Genomic DNA, 7,500 nt, shown 5'->3' on the forward strand with positions numbered 1-7,500 from the left:
ATTATTATTATTATTATTATTATTATTATTATTATTATTATTATTATTATTATTATTATTATTATTATTATTATTATTATTTTATTCCTTCGTGTGATGCTAAGTCATTTTGTGCCTAAGGTAGATTTAAATAAGTGTTCTTTTAGCTTATAAGGTCACTACTACTACTACTACTACTACTACTACTACTACTACTACTACTACTACTACTACTACACGATTCTCCTCATTCTCCTCTTTCTAAACATATATAACATCACCTACTTCCTATTTCCACCTACTACTACTACTTCTACTACTACTACTACTACTACTACTACTACTACTACTACTACTACTACTACTACGCGATTCTCCTCATTCTCCTCTTTCTAAACATATATAACATCGCCTACTTCCTATTTCCACCTACTACTACTACTTCTACTACTACTACTACTACTACTACTACTACTACTACTACTGTGATTGTTTTTCTGTTATTTTTTTGTATATTTTATTTGCTTTTTAGTTTCCATACACACACACAAGCTTTCTCATACATACATACATACATACATACACACATACATACATACATAAGATTATTTAAATGAAAGAAGTATTGTAATGAAAAACTGATTTACTACTACTACTACTACTACTACTACTACTATTACTACTACTACTATTGCTACCGCTATCGCTACTATTACTACTTAAGACAATGTAAATCCTTGTTTTCGTCAATGTGTATTTAATAAAAAAACACCCAATTATGAATGTGATTTTTATTAGTATTATTTTTACCATTATTTTTATTAATGAGAAAAAAGGTGAATTAATGTTGATAAATTAGAATAAAAAGAGAAGATAAATAAAATGGGAATAAAGGAGATAATTGGAGAGAATAAGGACGAAGAGAATAGATGATAATAATAATAAGGGAATAGACCAATAAGGGAGATAATGAAATAAAGGAAAAAAAAAAACAATAGAAAATCGGAATAAACGCGGAAACAAAAGATAAACAAACAAAAATGTGGAGGAAGAGAAAAAAAGATAATTAGCAAACAAGAATAAAGAAAGAGAAAAACAAATGCAAAGATAGCAAGATAGAAAAACACCAATTAAAAGATAAATGAAAACCAGAAATAAAATAAACATAAAAACACAAATAAGCAAATAAACAAGAATTAAGAAAGATATAGAGAGAAACAGAAATGCAAAGATAGCAAGATAGAAAAACACCAATTAAAAGATAAATGAAAACCAGAAGTAAAATAAACAAAAGATAAAAACACAAAAATAAGCAAATAAACAAAAATAAAGAAAGATAGAGAGAGAAACAGAAATACAAAGATAGCAAGATAGAAAAACACCAATAAAAGATAAATGAAAAACAGAAATAAAATAAACAAAGATAAAAACACAAAAATAAGCAAATAAATAAGAATAAAGAAAGAGAGAGAAACAGAAATACAAAGATAGCAAGATAGAAAAACACGTCAATTAAAAGATAAATGAAAACCAAAAATAAAATAAACAAAAACACAAATAAGCAAATAAACAAGAATAAAGAAAGATAGAGAGAGAAACAGAAATACAAAGATAGCAAGATAGAAAAACACGTCAATTAAAAGATAAATGAAAACCAGAAATAAAATAAAAGATAAAAACAAAAATAAGCAAATAAACAAGAATAAAGATAATAAGCAAACAAGAATAAAGAAAGAGAAAAACATAAATACAAAGATAGCAAGATAGAAAAACACCAATAAAAGATAAATGAAAACCAGAAATAAAATAAACAAAAACACAAATAACCAAATAAGCAAGAATTAAGAAAGATATAGAGAGAAACAGAAATGCAAAGATAGCAAGATAGAAAAACACGTCAATTAAAAGACAAATGAAAACCAGAAATAAAATAAACAAAAGATAAAAACACAAAAATAAGCAAATAAACAAGAATAAAGAAAGATAAATACATAACTACAAAGATAGCAAGATAGAAAAACACGTCAATTAAAAGATAAATGAAAACCAGAAATAAAATAAACAAAGATAAAAACACAAAAATAAGCAAATAAACAAGAATAAAGAAAGATAGAGAGAGAAACAAATATCAAGATAGTAAGATAGAAAAACACGTCAATTAAAAGATAAATGAAAACCAGAAATAAAATAAACAAAGATAACACAAATAAGCAAATAAACAAGAATAAAGAAAGATAGAGAGAAACAGAAATATCAAGATAGTAAGATAGAAAAGATACGTATATAAAAGATAAAAAATACAAATAAACACAAATAAAACAAAAAAAACAAAATAAATACATAGAAATAATACAATCAGACGTAGACGAAATTAAACCCAAAATAGCCTAATTGAGTATTGCATCATATTAGGCTATCAAGAATTCCAACCTAATCACAAATAGCCTAAACTGACCCCTAAATACCTTAAAACTAATTATATGAACCCTTTAGGACATATAGGTAAGTAATTAGGCTTTATAATTGACACCCAATTGTTTACATTTTAGAAGTGCAAAGGCGAGAATCAACGGAGAACCTATTGTCAACCTATTACAGTATGCCTTAAAATAATCAAATACGCTTCATCTAATTAAACCAAAGCTATTTATCCATTAATATTAACTTAGAGAAATGTAATAAAGCCAGTGTCATATTTTATTAAGGTCAGAAAGTGTTAAAATAGATTCTTTACTTGTCCACTTTTTCAACGGGGCGCAATAAAGGAACCAATCACCTCGGTTATGACAGCAGAGGGAGTCAAGGTCGCGGAGGGGAAGGTCACGCCGGTAGTTTTCCTTGTTTAGTGTGTTATTACAATTATGTTGACCTCCCTGGTGACCTCGAGTGGCGGAGAAGAGGTCAAGGCCGTCCTGGTGACCCTGAGAGCTGCGAGGAGGATGAGGTGAGTGTAAAAATGGTTTAAATAGAGAATTGGTTTGAAGGTTCAGTGTTCGGAGTGTGTGTGTTCGTGTGTGTGTGTGTTAATAATCCAATTTTTCTTATTTAAGGTTTATTATTATTATACGAGTTGCCATGCTTTGGGATATGATAATTTATGTTATTCTACGTAAAAAGTACTATAGGCATATTTATTTTGGGTGTAATGTTGCGAGATATTTGAGTTTTTGTGTGTTGTGCCGTGTGTTGCGGGGACGGCCGTGGAGATGCCAACACAAGTTCACGGGTTGCCATGCTTCGGGATATGATAATTTATGTTATTCTACGTAAAAAGTACTATAGGCATATTTGTTTTGTGCTTGGTGTTAAGAGAAATTTGAGTTTTTGAATGTGTTGAGTGTTGTGTGTTGCGGGGACGGCCGTGGAGATGCCAACACAAGTTCACGGGTTGACATGCTTCGGGGGGGGGGGGGGCGTAGTCACTTTTTCAAACCTACGATAATTGTAGTACTGCCACATATCCTACACATAGGTAGTCATGTTTCCTACACAAAAACAAGTCTCCAGCTTATTTCCTACACAAAAACAAGTCTCCAGCTTATTGCCTACACAAAAACAAGTCTCCAGCTTATTTCCTACACAAAAACAAGTCTCTAGCTTATTTCCACAAAACAAGTCTCTAGCTTATTTCCTACACAAAAACAAGTCTCTAGCTTATTTCCTACACAAAAACAAGTCTCCAGCTTATTTCCTACACAAAAACAAGTCTCCAGCTTATTGCCTACACAAAAACAAGTCTCCAGCTTATTTCCTACACAAAAACAAGTCTCTAGCTTATTTCCTACACAAAAACAAGTCTCCAGCTTATTTCCTACACAAAAACAAGTCTCCAGCTTATTTCCTACACAAAAACAAGTCTCTAGCTTATTTCCTACTCAATTACAAGTCTCGTGCTTATTTCCTACACAAAACAAGTCTCCAGCTTATTCCTACACAAAACAAGTCTCCAGCTTATTTCCTACACAAAAACAAGTCTCCAGCTTATTCCCTACACAAAAACAAGTCTCCAGCTTATATCCTACACAAAAACAAGTCTCCAGCTTATATCCTACACAAAAACAAGTCTCCAGCTTATTTCCTACACAAAACAAGTCTCCAGCTTATTCCTACACAAAACAAGTCTCCAGCTTATTTCACAAAACAAGTCTCCAGCTTATTTCCCACACAAAACAAGTCTCCAGCTTATTCCTACACAAAAACAAGTCTCCAGCTTATTTCCTACACAAAACAAGTCTCCAGCTTATTCCCTACACAAAACAAGTCTCCAGCTTATTTCCTACACAAAACAAGTCTCCAGCTTATTTCCTACACAAAAACAAGTCTCCAGCTTATTCCCTACACAAAAACAAGTCTCCAGCTTATTCCCTACACAAAAACAAGTCTCCAGCTTATTCCCTACACAAAAACAAGTCTCCAGCTTATTCCCTACACAAAAACAAGTCTCCAGCTTATTTCCTACACAAAAACAAGTCTCCAGCTTATTCCCTACACAAAAACAAGTCTCCAGCTTATTCCCTACACAAAAACAAGTCTCCAGCTTATTTCCTACACTAAAACAAGTCTCCAGCTTATTTCCTACACAAAAACAAGTCTCCAGCTTATTTCCTACACAAAAACAAGTCTCCAGCTTATTTCCTACACAAAAACAAGTCTCCAGCTTATTTCCTACACAAAAACAAGTCTCCAGCTTATTTCCTACACAAAAACAAGTCTCCAGCTTATTTCCTACACAAAACAAGTCTCCAGCTTATTTCCTACACAAAACAAGTCTCCAGCTTATTTCCTACACAAAAACAAGTCTCCAGCTTATTTCCTACACAAAAACAAGTCTCCAGCTTATTCCCTACACAAAAACAAGTCTCCAGCTTATTTCCTACACAAAAACAAGTCTCCAGCTTATTTCCTACACAAAAACAAGTCTCCAGCTTATATCCTACACAAAAAATGAGTTCCCTACACGGCACATCTACAAATTTAGCATTTTTCGAGTAGTGGCATAGTTCCTACAGAGATGCAGCATATCTCCTACACACAATAACCTGTTCTGTCACATTTCCTACACTGTGTAGGCGCGCCCCCCTAGTGGGGCGCCTCTGTACTCAATACACTCCTGACGACCTTGGCCAGTCAACAAGTGCTTAGCTTGTTACACGTCCGTTCTGTGCAGTATTGTTCACATTCAGACATGAGTCGAGTTTAGTCTCGAACCAGCAGTATTTGTTTCTACAAGTGCTTAGCTTGTTACACGTCCGTTCTGCGCAGTATCGTTCACATTCAGACGGGTCGAGTATAATAGATGATGACAGCCCTGCAACATGTCCCACTTGTCGTACTGCAGTTCATGGCAGGCTTGAAGTTTTCATTTAAAAAGTTTGTTTTAGTGAAAAATAAAAATATGACTATAACTGTAGGAGTTACGACGGATGCGCCATACTGCCGCAGCTCCTAGACTTAGGCAGTCATATTTCCTACACACAAAAAAGTGTAGCGTCACATTTCCTACACGTACTGTGTGAAGGAGATATGCTGTATCTCTGTAGGAAATGTCACTACTTTAAAAACGGCTAAATTTGTAGATGTGTCCTGTAGGAAATGTGGCGTAGGAAATGTGGCGCATCCCCGCTTCGGGATATGATAATTTATGTCATTCTAAGCTAAAACGTATACTAGACACATTTGTTTTGGGCTTGTTATTAAGAGAAATTTGAGTTTTTGAATGTGTTGAGTGTTGTGTGTTGCAGGGACGGCCGTGGAGATGCCAACACAAGTTCACGGGTTGACATGCTTCGGGAAATGATAATTTAAGTCATTCTACGTAAAAAAAGTACTCTAGACACATTTGTTATGGGTTTTGTATAGCGAGAAATTGAGTTTTTGTTAATGTGATGTCACTGTTAGGTGTTGTATGTTGCGGGGACCGTCGTGATGGTAGCAGCAAGGCGGGGCAGGTCAGTTAACCTGTAGATTTTGTAAACACTAGAGATATGTGTTACTCCTAATGCCACCCCGCCACCTCCATAGACCTTTCCACCGCCCCAGGTTGTCAGTGCCGCCCACTTTGAAAATCCCTGCTCGAGAGGTTTAGCCACTTGAGTTGTACAATTTAAGGCGGCTTGGCAACTCGCAACCGCCCCCCCCCCCCCCCCACACACACACACACACACACACACACACCTGACAGTCAGCTGATGCCGCCCCGGGGACATTTAAACTTTATACAGGGTACATAGGTGACTCGTGGGGCGCCTTTATTGAAATGTGTGTTTTTAGATAGAGAACACACACACACACACACACACACACACACACACACAGACAAGTAAATAAAAAATTGTATTGAAGGCTATGATATATTTGATCACTCATGGGGCGCCTTTATTGAAAGTGTTAAGGAATAAACCACACAGCACACACACACACACACACACACACACACACACACACACACACAGGTAAAAAAAAATTGTATTGAAGGGTATGACATATTTTATTAAGGCAAAAAGGAGTAAATTTAGATTCTGTATTTGATCACTTTTTCAACGGGGCGCCATAAGGGAAGAAACCACCCCGTTATGACAGCAGAGGAACACACACACACACACACACACACACACACACACACACACACACACACACACACACACAGGTAAAAGAAAAAGTAATTAAAACTACTTGAATTACTATCAACATCAAATTTTATTTATCATTAAGTACAAGGACGATCACGTATCATCATCAGCATCATCAGCTTCTTCGTCATCATCATCGTCGTCATCATTATAATAACCGTAATAATAATAATAATAATAGTAATAATAATAATAATAATAGTAATAATAATGATAGGGAACTGGAGTATTGATGGAGGACGATGAAGGAAGGAAGGAAGGAAGGAAGGAAGGACGATAGGAACAGAAAGAAAGAAGGAAGGAAAGATAGAAAAGAGAGGAAGGGAAGGAAGGGAAGGAGGGGTGATGATAGATAGATAGACAGACAGATAGATGGGTTGATTGATAGATAATTTACAATCTATTTACAGTATTTCGGCGGGATGAATAGATATGTATGTATGTATGTATGTATGTATGTGTGTATGTGTGTACGGGAAGAGTTACATGTGATTCTGAGCTATGGTATCAAAAAACGTACATGACTATACGTGTACACAGATGTATGTATGTATGTGTGTATGTGTGTGTGTATGTATGTATGTTATTGATTGTATTATTTCATTAATTGCTTCTTTATATAACTTAATGCAAATAATAATAATAATAATAATAATAATAATAATAATAATAATAATAATAATAATAATAATAAAGGGATTTTTGTTTATAATTCCTTTTAGTGTTAAGAGACAAAGAAAGAAAGAAAGAAAGAAAAAGAAAGAAAGAAAAGAAAGAAAATTAAGAAAAATTAAAGAAAAGAAAAAAATATGAATTGAAAGTCTTGAAAAAAATATTGCACTTGTTAAACTTCTGTGTGTGTGTGTGTGTGTGTGTGTGTGTGTGTGTGTGT

At 34.2% G+C, this 7,500-nt stretch overlaps 1 long non-coding RNA gene across 3 annotated transcripts in view; it reads right to left on the reverse strand.

Moving 5' to 3' along the window:
• Nucleotides 1-782, reverse strand: part of LOC126987204 (uncharacterized) — a 2,339-nt gene extending 1,557 nt beyond the window's left edge. For 2 of the 3 annotated variants that reach the window (XR_007740407.1, XR_007740408.1), the window contains exon 1: nt 1-781. This exon is cut by the window's left edge. This is a non-coding gene — a long non-coding RNA (uncharacterized LOC126987204). The other variant, XR_007740409.1, reaches the window with a different exon arrangement.
• Nucleotides 783-7,500: the final 6,718 nt, after the last annotated feature.

This window comes from Eriocheir sinensis, chromosome 64, assembly GCF_024679095.1.
Source record: "Eriocheir sinensis breed Jianghai 21 chromosome 64, ASM2467909v1, whole genome shotgun sequence".
NCBI classification, from domain to species: Eukaryota; Metazoa; Arthropoda; class Malacostraca; order Decapoda; family Varunidae; genus Eriocheir; species Eriocheir sinensis.